Here is a 12,849-nt window from a genome sequence, read left to right on the forward strand (position 1 = left end):
CTAAAAGGAAGAGCTAAAACACTCACATGGAAGACGTTCTCTCTATACCATGAAGAAAATAATATTATCTCCAGGGAAGGGAGCTGAGGCCAAAGAATTTATAGGTCAAATCTTATAAATTAACCCTTATCTCCCTAGTCACTGGTCTATGATTAATGACCTCCTTGTCTTGTCTCATTTTCACAAACATTAACATGAGTTTGGGAGAAGTCAAGTCCAACCTTCACTGATGACCTTTAAGGGGCTCAAGAATTTTGTGGAAGAAGTAAGTGCAACTGTGATGGCAACAGTAAGAGAACTATCAATAGAATTAAAAGTAGAGGTTGAAAATGTGACCGAATTGCTGTAATCTCAAGATAAATCTTTTACAGACGAGGAGTTGCTGCTTCTAGATGAGCTAAGAAAGTGGTTTCATGAGATGGAATCTATTACTGGTGAACAAACTATGAAGACTGTTGAAATGACAACAAAGCATTTAGAATATTACATAAACTTAGTTGATAAAGTAGTGGCAGGGTGTGAGAGGATCTACTCCAATTTTCAAAGAAATTCTACTGTGTGTAAAATGCTATCAAACAGCACTGCATACTACGGAGAACTTGCTCATGAAAGGAGAGGTAATCGATGCAGCAAAGTTCATTGCTGCCTTATTTTTAAAAATTGCAACAACCATTCTAACTTTCAGCAACTACCACTCTGATCAGTCAGCAGCCATGAACATCAAGGCAAGACCCTATACCAGCAAAAAGGACATCAATGGAGAAAGGAGTGAAATCCAAAGTATGGAGTTTAGTTAATAGTAGTGCACCAGTGTTGGTTTCCTAGTTTTGACAAATGCGTTTTACTAATGTAACATGTTAATATTAGAGACTACTGGGTGAGGGGTACAGTGAACTTTGAATTATCTTTGTATACTTTCTATGATAAATTTAAAATTATTCCTAATAATTTGTTTCTTTAAAAAAATTCAAAGAAATAAATAGTAAAGAAGGAATCAAGAGAAGTGATAAAAATACTGAACATAGGCAATGAGGATAGTAGGATTCCCTGAAAAAGAAACCAAAGCAAAGGTACAGAACAAACACACAAAAAAACAAAATCCAAGAGCACTTATCTAAAAATTTTTTAAAGATTTGAAGTAACATATTGAAAGAAGCCATCAGGTACCTGAGAATATCAACCCAAAATGACTGGCAAGACATTCTAGTAAAATTTTTTAAAATTCTTTGAGATTTAGGCTGAAATATCATGTGACTTATAAGCCAAAAACAACAACAAAAAGACTGTCAGATTTTTCAACAGTAATATTTTTGCCGGGGGGGGGGGGAATGGAGTTACAGATTTGAGGTATTTATGGAAAGAAAAGGCAAGTTAAAGATTTTAATTTTAGCAAAAATGCTGCTGCTGCTGCTAAGTTGCTTCAGTCGTGTCCAATTCTGTGCATTCCCTAGACGGCAGCCCAGCAGGCTCCCATCCCTGGGATTCTCCAGGCAAGAACACTGGAGTGGGTGCCATTTCCTTCTCCAGTGCATGAAAGTAAAAAGTGAAAGTGAAGTTGCTCAGTCGTGTCTGACTCTTCGCGACTCTATGGACTGTAAAATGACCTACAAATGTAAGGAGCACAGACACAATGTTATAAACTTGCAAGAAAATTCATGATAAATTTTCCCAGGAGCCTTTCCTAAGGCACCTGTTAAGAGAGAGTTTGAGACAACCAAAATGACTGAAGAAACATCATCATAAGGACTGGTGATAAGCACTAAATATATTACTCATAGAACTAAGGCCAGGATGGAGACAGAATAGTATTTAATGATTTTATGCTCTGAGAACACACAGGCCTCCAATTTTAAAAATTGGGGAAAACATGAATAGCATGTGTAAAAAAACATAAAAATTTTAAAAATCAAAATTGGTGGTGATCATTATCAGTATTATTACTCCTTGACTATTATATGCTTCCTGTGGACTTAAAGTAATTATGGGCATAGTAATTCTATTATATACTCATTAAGGAAAAAGGAGACAAACATATAATACAAAAGAAATTAAGAACCCCCAAGTAAAAACTAACCTTGAATTTCAAGCAGAAGTGTTACTATGAACCTACAGGGTATTTTGCCTTAGTAAATATATTTTCCTAGCTCTGTCCATTGAAAAAACAATGACAAACTGAGAAGCAATAAGTATCTCTAGTGCCTAGATTGGAGTCTTAAAACACTACTTCCCATTTAAAAAAAAAAAGACAAGTAACTTTAAAAATAAAATAGGAGGGCTTCTTAGAGAAAATGACTGATTTCAGTTCTGAAGCAGGAAATGGCACAAAATGAACCTGAAACATCTTATCACACAAAACAGCAAGGAAGCTATCAAAAACTAATGTAGAGTCATGTTAAAAGGGCCCAAGAAACAAACTGAAAAGATTCCCACAGCACAAAGGAACAATTGAGTTTCTAATAAGAATATGAATTAAATTGCAACATATTTAAATCCACCAAAATACTAAAATCCACAAGTTCATAATAATAAACTGGTCATCATCTGAACTAAGAATTGTGAAAACTAGGTTAAGTACAAGGATTTTCTTATCTTTTCCATTTGGACTTTACCACTTAGGAAGAAAATAGTAGATGAGGGGACACGTCTCTACTTATAAAGTTACTCCAGGTAACAAATGAAAACAATGGTAGAACTGGAACATCTAGTCTAATATTTTACAACTCTAATGAATTCATGGATCTAGACATTGAACATAGAGAGCTGCTAGCCTCAAGGAAGAGCAAAACCAGACATCATGTGCCGTTTGATGAAAGAACACACCACCACCTATAGACTTCCCAAAGGGATTGAACCTCAGTCTGGTAAAGTCTCTGGATCCAGCTGCCAATTTCCAGGAAATGCAGAGGACAGAGGAATATGCTGAACCTCTCCATGAAAGTGCAATTCCCAAACTGTGGGGAAAAGACCTCGGTTCTTCAACAGAAACTGAAAAAAACCCAGGATGGTATGCCTAGATCAAATTTTTTACATATCATCATTAGCCACGAAGAATGTGATTGACATGTAATTTCTATCATAAAAATATCAATTTTTTCATTTTCCAAATATAAAATTAAAATCCTGAATGTTTCTCTAAGTTAACACTGCCCCCAATCCACCATTACAACACATGAGATTTTGATGTCTAGAAGAGTAGGCATCCTACTAATTATTGCACATGAACAACACATACAGATGAACATAGGATAATGATAATATTAATGGTAACAATTACTGAACATCTGTATCAGTCTATATACATTTCTTCCTAATCATTAAACCTGCAAAATAGATATCATCATCCTCATTTTTTAGATGAAAAAACTGACATGCAGAGAAACTACAACTTTTTAAGATCCCTCAGCTAAATAAGCATTATTGAATAAGATAAATGCTCAGTCAATGGAAAATGTGTTCTCTCACAACTGTTTAAAAATTTTTATATTTGAAGGGAAAGATCAGTACCAGGGAAGAATTACTTCAGACCAAGGTAAAAGGAATTTCTCAAAGACTGATTCAATAATCCTGAGAGGTCCTGAGTAGATGGCACAGTGGGAAGAGCAAAAACTTGGGAGCCAGGCACTGAGCCAGCCCTGCCTCCAGCACGTTGTGTTATACTGGTAAGTCACTTGCCAGTTTCCACATCTTAAGATGAGTGAGATCAACAAGGAGCATCCTCATGCCCAGTACTACGACTCCATGATGCAAGAGTGGTTTCTGTAGCTGGTGACATTAAAGGAGTTCATAGAAGTGTAAAATGAAGGCCATCCTGGGCACCCACAGTTAAGTGCTTTAGACAGCTCAGAGGCTGGGGACTTGAGGGCAAGAGAGCCACAGGTAGCCATGCTTAAGTTAAATGAAGAAAGATGGATCTCTGCCTCTGAAAGGCTCACTGTGGGATAGAGATGGGTAAATGCACATATAAAAATTAGTAAAGGGGGAAACATATAGCAATAAATTCATTTAAGGAATATCTGTGACGATGGGACAATTGGCGCTCTTGCTGTTAGTATATAAAGCACCAAAATCACAAATAGCAACCTGGGAAAAGAATAAAATAAAAAGCATTATGCCAAGGCTGGAGTTCAATAAAACATTCAGGCAAATAAAACAATCTGTCAAAGTCAGTGCTGGCCACACCTTCTACAAACTCTGCCACAGGATCTCAACACTTTCGCGTTGAGGTGGCATTTAGAATTCAATGAGTCTTCTTTCCTCAGTCTTCACTGCTAATAATAATTTTCAAAATATCCACTCCGTGTGGAGTATTATGCTAAGAATCACAAAAATATAAAAAGAAATATACGGTATGTCCCTAACCACAGAGAATCCAATACAAAATGCATGGGAAAATAAACTAACTGAAGACAGTGAGTGTATGTCTGTGACTACATGCATACACACCATTTGCTTTGGAATTTAATCACATTTCCCACTGAAACAACAACACAGAAAATGGTTATAGTTCCAGGTCACTCCTCAAACTTATTCAAAGCATGTTTAATTGCCCCTCAGTAGTTTTCCTTAATTCTAAGTGATCCTCAACCAGTTTGAGAAACTAATAGGAATGGTGCTATATAGCTGGGAAAAACATATGCAATATTATGATATAATTTTAGAATTAGAAAATGAAAAACTATTTTTCATGATATGAAAAAACTACTGTTTTCACTCAAGAAATTTAGAAATAAATGGTAGTAATAATCTATATACACAGTACTATGCACTAAGTATTACTCTAACCACTTTACTTATAATTATTTATCCTCACCATTTTACTTATTTTATTATTAAAACAACTCCAAGGAGGTTCTTTGGATATCATCAGTATTAATGTGAATAAACTAAGGCATAGGGAGGCTATTTTCCCAGTCAATAGCTCAACAAGCTTCTTGACTGGTAGAGATACAGATGATAACCTATTTTCTGAGCAAACTCATCACCCAACATACTTTACTGGGGCTGAAAATAGGGCTTGGAGGCATGAGGGCACTCATATGCTTATATATACTTATAGTTACATAACCACTTTTTTTTTTTTTTTTTTCCAACAGTAGTAAAGTGAGATGACTCAGAGTGGTAGGGCCCCAGAGAACTCCATATTACTTATACCATAGATAGGCTCATGCAAGGACACAAAGGATATATGTACATGCTATTCACTACAGCGGTATTTGGGATGGCTAATGACGGAAAACAATCTCCATGTCCATCAGTAGGGGACAGGCGAAATATATTTTGATACTTCTACAAGGCAAAGCTGAACAGCCTTTTAAGAGAACAGAGTAGTTTTATACTTATGGATAAGGAAAAACCACCTTTCAGTATTAAGAGAGACAAAAAGTGTAAAATAAGTTACATTATTATTCAACTTGTGTGAGAGAAAAGGAGAGAGATGTATGATACAAATGTGCTTGAATATGATTAGAAAATTTCTTAACAATAAAGAAATTATTTACAGTGTGTACTTCTGGGAAGTAGAGAATGGGGAAAAGGATCAGTATATAGCAGAGAAAGAGATCTGTGTTTTCATATCTTTCTGTAGTGAATTCACTTTTACCAAAAGCACGTATTGCTGATTTTATATTAGCTTAATTAAAAATGGAGTATTACATATCCTAACATCCTTTCATATAGTGGTTCCTAACAATAGGCCGGTATGTAATAATCAGTGGGGAGATGTGTCCCAAATAATTTATTTCTAATAGTTGTTAAGCTAGAGAAGTTTATGAATTATTTATTTTTATCAACAAGAATAAAATCAGCATCTCTTTAATTAATCCACTAATACAAAGGGGAAAGAAAAAAAAGAGACTTTTAAGATTCAAACAGAAGGAAAAAAAAAAAGAATTGCATCCTAAAGATGATTAATTTTAAGAGAGGCTGCATCCCAGAGGAATAAGTGAAGTCGCTCAGTCATGTCAGACTCTTTGAGACCCCGTGGACTGTAGCCCACCAGGCTTCTCCGTCCATGGGGTTCTCCAGGCAAGAATACTGGAGTGGGTTGCCAGTTCCTTCTCCAGGGGATCTTCCCGACTCAGGGATCAAACCCAGGTCTCCCGCATTGCAGGCAGACGCTTTAACCTCTGAGCCACCAGGAAACCCACCCAGAGGAATGGAGGTCCTCAAAAAATAAAAAAGGAGTCTCCCCATCCAGAAGTCCTCAGGGATGCAAACACTTTGCAAAAAGTAAGGAAACACCTTTATGTAATCTCTAGATTGGGTTGGGAGTGTCCCAGAAAATGAGAAAGAATTTTTCATCCTTTTTAATATGTTTTGGTATAGTTTATAAATAATATATTTACAGTGCTATTAATATAGTATTTATAATTAAGTATACAGTATTTAGAGGATGGTTGCTCAAATATGTTTTACTGATAGAGCAAACAGTCAAGTATGTTTGGAAACTACTGATGTAGTCCAACAAATTTAACACGGTTAAGAGGAAAGCATAAACGATCCTTTCATGGTCAAAGGATAAAAATTAAAAGCTGTGTTAACAGTGTATGATATCTGAAGTTTTTTAATTCTCTTCAGTTTTTTCCAGTATCAATCCATGACCATATCCTGCCACTTCCCAAAAGAACATTTCCTGATTCTGACCATTCATAATCATTCTGACCAACCCAATTTAATTCCTTTATTCTTTTCAAAAGCCCTCCAGACTTTCTGTACAGAGTTCTTCACTGCCAGCTTGTTCAGAACTGTGAGATTCTTTTTTTTTTTTTTAACTTTTTATTTTCTATTGGAATATACCTGATTAATAATGTGACAGTTTCAGGTGCAGGGAGAGGGGCTTACCTATACATATACACATATCCATTTTCTCCCAAACTCCCCTCCCATCCAGGCTGCAACATAACATTAAGCAGAGTTCCCTGTGCTATAATATAGTAGATCCTTGGTGGGTATCCATTTTAAAAACAGCAGCGTGTACATATTGAGATTCTTTAAAAGCTCATTAAACTTCCAACTATTTCCAAAAGTGAAAGTACTTATCCAGTGATTTTTAAATATCTCTGGCCCTCTTAAATTGTCTCTAACACTCTTAAATTGTCTTCTCCCTACAGACCAACTGGAACTCTTTAAGTCATACAAAAATTCCTCAGTTGTCCAGCGGCTCATCCTCCCTTTCACACTCCTACACGTCACTCTTTGTTATGCAGAAAAAACAACCCTCCACACCACCAAATCAAAATCAAGACCCCCCCTCCACCCCAACTCTCTTCAGGATTCCCTTTCCTCTTACAGCCTGCCCACCTCTGATTCCTGGGATTTTAGTGTTGCTGGGATCGCACGATTAGTTCCCTTCTCTGAATCTCTCCAGCAATTCATTAGCGGGATCGTTCTACAGGCCCTCTTTGGCATTCTTATCCCCAATGTTTCTGCGATCTCTGCCCTCAAGACTTTGGATTTGTTTGGGTCCCGCCTCCCCTTCCCGACACTAAGTTTGTTTAGGGCCGGAGCGCAGGGCCCCGGCAGGTTCTTTCCGACTTCAGCTGCTGCGTACGCAGGTCAGCCTGAGAAGGCCGCTCAGGAACAAGGCCGTGGAGGAGAGGACTGTCCGGAACGCCTTTCTCCATCGCTCCCGGAGGAGAAACTTCCCGGGGAGGAGACAGACAGCGGATATGTGTCTAGAGGCCGCATAGGACAACCCCGAAGCCATCCGGCGGGGCCAGCTGGCGTGTGGACGATTACAACTAGGCCTGGTAGGTGAAGGGAGCGGATAGAAGGGCCAGATCCTAGGCGGAATCAGGAGAGGCTGGACGGGGAGAGGACCGAATGTAGCAGCTTCGGCAGCCCCGCGGGCCCTGTAGCGGGGGTGACCGTTACAAGACTCAAGAAGGCGAAGAGTTGGGGAATGTCCCCCACTCACCTGGAAGAGGCTGTCGCCGGAGGCTCCAGCTGCCCCCTCCCAAATTTAAGCCACGTCAGCTCAGGAATCCCGTACGCGACACCTACCACCGCCGCGCCCGGCCAAGGGACTCAGCCACTCGCAGTTGGGACGGAAGATGGGATTAGGATATGGACCAATCAGGACGGTCGGCAGGACGTTACCGGGGAGACCAGGCACGCCTTGTTTGTAACTAACCCATCAACAATGCCAGAGACCAATCGATGTCTGGAAATGTTCCGCTTCCTCAAAGAAACAGCCAATGGACTCTGAAGAGTGGAGCAAGGGCGGAGTCAGACGGGAGCAAGTGTTCCGGAAGAAAATCTGTGGAAGAGCCGGAAATGCCGGGAGGGCGGGCGTTCTGTTTAGGGTCAGGTGTTTCCAAAGTGAGATGGGTCGGCCGATGTCTTCTAATTCCTCTACGAGGTTGACCGTGCTTGGCCTTTTGCAGAGACACTGCACAGCGGGAATCAGCTGCCATTAGGATTGTTGAATGAGACGTGAGAAGGGAGTGGGGATATGAGTTTTGCTCGTGGAGTCATAAAATGTTACAGCCGGAAAGTAGGTTGTCTAATATGACCGTTTCCCTTTACTGATGAAAAATGAGAATCAGTTTAAAGTGACTCGCCCAAAGACAAACAGTGACTTACTAATGAAACTCGGGCTACAACCTGGCGTCTGTATGAAATGGTCAGAGGTGTTTCTAAGGACATGAGTGAGAGAACGGTGAATACTAGGAAATGCCTTTTAAGAAGTGGAGCTCAAATTGGCCCTTACGCAGAGGCTGAGGGTTCGGTTCCTGGAACAGGGGTCAGTGACGCGCTCAGGTAACAGCGCAGAAAACATGAATTCTCTCCTTAAGCCCCCAAGTAAGTGGGAGAGGGGGAAGTAGCCAGTTCCCGTGATTTCAGGCACTGTCTTGACGATTAGTATTTGAATTGTTGAGTCTTACTGTGTACCAGGCACTGAGCCCACCATATGCATCCTCACCCTAATCCTTACATAACCCTTTAAGGTTCAAACATCAGTAAGGCCTCTGCTCACTACCCATCTAAAATTGTAATCGCCTGTAATTACTGTGTACTTTTCTTGGACCTGTACATATAGCGGGAGTCAAGAAATAAAAGTTCCTGCCCTTTTGAAAATAACAATTTAGCAAAGAGAGAGAAAAACAGATGGCCCTTGAACAACACAGGTGTGTGTTGCACTAGTCCACTTATACACTAATTAAAAAAAAAAAATTACTGTTTGGGCTGGGGTTGGTTGAACCTGTGAATACAGAACCACCTGTAAGGAAGAAACAGGTATAGGGAGAACCAACTGTGATTTATTCTGGAGTTTAGGACTGCAGAGAGTCCATCCCCCTAATTCCCACACTGTTCAAGGATCAACCGTAATATGGTAGATGGCAAAATGCCTAGGGAAAAATAAGCAGAGAAGGGGTATAGTCAGTTCAAGTGATTGCAGCTTTAGAAAAACCGAGACAAGGCATGCTGGCTTTTGTTTCTTTCTCTTGTACTTCTGAAAACTTGGGACATAGAGGGCAGCCCTTCCAGGGCCAACCTGAGCCAGGGCTTGCAGGGCTTATTCTGCAGGCTCTCCCAGAGATTTTATTTGAGGTCAGTGAACAGGGGAATGTTGCTGATAATCAACTGCAGCTGTTCAGGGTTAAGGCACCCAGCTGACTGTATCAACAGCTGAAATTTCTCCCTGATAATTTGCAGACCTCTCAAGTATCTGGTCTCTGTGAGTTATATTTAAATATAGTCATCAAATAAAATCCTTAGGAATTAGGATTCCAGAGGGGACGAAGAAGCCTAAATTAGGAAATCTGGACTTTGTATGAAAGTATCTGTGTGTACTTGCCTGCAGAGATCTGGGTCTTTATCGGCTATATTCCTCTACCTCAGCAAAAATCCCAGAAGGATCCAGAATGTACCAAATATCCAATACTCAAAGTTTAAGAAAATATTGTTCTTCTGAAACCCCTGGTTCTGAGAAGTAGTGAGTCAGGGGTGTTCCTCTGGAAGTGCAGAGATACGTGTGCATACTTGGGTGCCCATTTCTTGACTAGGGGCTGCCTGCAGAATGCAGCCACAGCAGATGGGAACTGGTGTCTCACCTATGATGAAACCAGAGGGACCGCTGCTCTGTGAACTACTTTGGCCTTGCTCTGGTGTCCCAAGGAGGCCAATATGACATTGGCTAGATTTCAGGCCATTTGTCTCCATGTTGTTATTGTAGTCCATGTAGTCATCCTTCATGTTAATTAACTCCTAGATCTGATGTCAGAGGAGGCTGTCTACAGGAATTGGAACTTTTGTTCTTTTTTGAACTTTCTTGAACTTTTCCTCCTGGGAATGTTGGCACTCCTGATTAGGTACTAGACCCTTGGAGAGACTGATCTGACTTTAGGAAAACTGAGACCAGGCCTGATGACTTTTGTTTCAGCTTCTTGTCTCCTTGAAACTTGGAAGGTACAGCAGCCCTTGATGTGTATTTCCCAGTTCAGCTCCAGTTTTCGCTCTCCCTGGGTCCCTATAGATAGTTTTATCTTTGAGGATGGAAGAGGTTGGGATCTGAAGGCCTCTTCTATCTATGAAGCTGCAGGTGTCTTCTTACCTCCTGCTGGATGAACTTTGGGATGGGGAACAAGAATGGCAGGTTGTTTCTTGAGAGGGTTTTAAGTGCAGAGTGGATGTTCTGGTACAGGCTTCTTAGAGGCATCAGAGATGCCTGAGGGATACAGATACTTGCCAACTTATGCTCCTATCTTGATACTATCTTTCAGTTCTTTCTGAGCATCCTCAAGCAGTAATTTTTCCCAAAGAGGGGCAAGGCCAAGCAGGAGTCCTAGCACATGGAAGAAGAAGAGAGCTGAAGAGGTCAGGCTTCCTTGCCTGGGAGGTGGCAAGAGTTGTCTCCCAGGCATGGTCTTTCTAGGAGCTGCTCCATGGTATTTTGTAGAGGAGAGAAAACATTCATGCCATAAGAATTCGGGTACTATTTCTGTATGAATTGTTACTGAGCATTTCCAATATATGAAGAAGTCATATGAGGAGCAATGGTGACTTATCCTGAGGCACTTACAGCCAAGAGCATGAGGAATCTGAAATCAAAGAGAAAATTCCTAATCATTCAGAAAATTCCTCTTATTCTTCACTGATTCAGCAAATACTTACTAAGCACCGACCATGTGTCAGGCACTGATGTGGTTTATTTTTTCACCTGGACTCAAAGAATAAATCTCAGGCCTTTAAGCAAGCTTTGTAAGACTTTTCTATCCCTTCAATTTGAAGAATGTTCTTATCATGTATCTTAGGGAATGTGGCAGTCCCCTCTTTTGGAGAGTACTCTAAAAGTCCTTCAGGAGACAACTGTATTTAATGAGAATATACTGGCACAAAGAGGCCACTAGAACTCAAATTACACATCAAACGGACATCTCTGATATGCTTCATAGGTACTTTCAAGGACTGTATCACTAAAACCTACCTTCATCAATATTCCTAGTTAAGGACATCACCAAGATGAACAAAGCCACTTCACCATCGCTGATATAATAAATTTGACAATTTGCATTTAGAGCAGATATTGTGAGAAAGTCTATAGACCTCCTATACATCTTTAAATTGTCCTAGGTGTGTCCTGCTCAATGAACTCTCCTTAATCTTTATTAGAAGCTTTATTTAACAATTAAGATATTTTCTGCATTTACTACTTTAGAGTTCTAAGCATACTGTTTAGGAAAGTATATTCAACCAAGAGTCAAAACTAAGTTATTAATAGGTTTTATATAACCAGCAGTTAACAACCTGTCTTCTGATTCCGATTCCTGAAGTAATTGCAGTCCTAGCCTTTCTCTCCTGCTTTATTCATCTCAGCCTTCAAGATTACCAAGCTCATTTCCTTTCCTTACACACATTTTAATTGAGTTGACAGGCATAAGAAAGACTGGTTAATATGAATGAAAGATTTGGCTGCATAATTTATAGATCCAGGAATAAGACACCTTATAGGACTCCTGAAGGGACACATGTATTGAGTCTCTGCTCCCTGGGAGACTCTTTCCCTTCAAGCTATGTGACTTTTTTACACTTGTGTAGTGTGGAGGGTTGTGTAGAGATAGCCATCTAGGACCTTGCCTCCACTCCCTTGTCTTCTGCATGTCATATGGGCATTCTATGAAGCCAGTTTATCCCTTTCATATTTATTATTTTAACCTGGTTTACTTAGTCTTTCTATTCTGATTTTTTTTTTTTAGTGTATTACATGAAAGTCAAATCACTTAAAATTGCTTGGTCTCTTAGTGAAGGGCAAGACCACTTTTCATATGTGCTAGCCAAATCCACACTCAACAAATAATTACCAAGCATCTTCTTCATAATACATTGGTTGAATAAATATAGTATTTTTCCATTCTCTCTCCATGAAACACTCCTCTTTTACTCCTTAAGCTGCTCAGTTCATTCTTTATTTCACTTCTTTGAGTGGCTTCTTCTCACCATCTCCCAGATTAAATGACCCTCATGTACACATTATTTCCTGCAAAATAATAGTCATCACATTAAATCATTTATTTGTTAAATGTTTATCTCTTCTTTTGTAACATAAGCTCCATTAGCAGAAACTGTATCTGCCTTCTGCATCTAGCACAGGATTTTTTACATCATAGATGCTTATAGGTATTCACTAAATGAATAGTATGTTAGTTTAAAATCTCTGATATGATAGACAGTTTGTCAAGTACTGAGAATTCAGTCTTTAATAATTAATTGAACACCTCAAAGTACATAAATCTTCCACTAATATATAGAAAATGGGCTTCTTTGGTATCTCAGCTGGTAAAGAATCCTTCTGCAATGCAGGAGACCCCAGTTCAATTACTGGGTCGGGAAGATCTCCTGGAGAAGGGA

At 39.6% G+C, this 12,849-nt stretch overlaps 1 protein-coding gene across 4 annotated transcripts in view; it reads right to left on the bottom strand.

Annotated features, from left to right (window-relative positions):
• The window catches only part of GOLGB1 (golgin B1), a 75,046-nt gene extending 66,792 nt beyond the window's left edge, over window positions 1–8,254 (bottom strand). For 2 of the 4 annotated variants that reach the window (XM_043473099.1, XM_043473098.1), the window contains exon 1: window positions 7,916–8,254. The gene's annotated coding sequence lies outside the window, so the exon portion shown is untranslated. The remainder of the gene's footprint in view (window positions 1–7,915) is intronic. The other 2 variants (XM_043473100.1, XM_043473097.1) reach the window with 1 other exon arrangement.
• Between the last annotated feature and the right edge of the window lie 4,595 nt (window positions 8,255–12,849).

Source organism: Cervus canadensis, chromosome 7, assembly GCF_019320065.1.
Source record: "Cervus canadensis isolate Bull #8, Minnesota chromosome 7, ASM1932006v1, whole genome shotgun sequence".
NCBI lineage: Eukaryota > Metazoa > Chordata > Mammalia > Artiodactyla > Cervidae > Cervus > Cervus canadensis.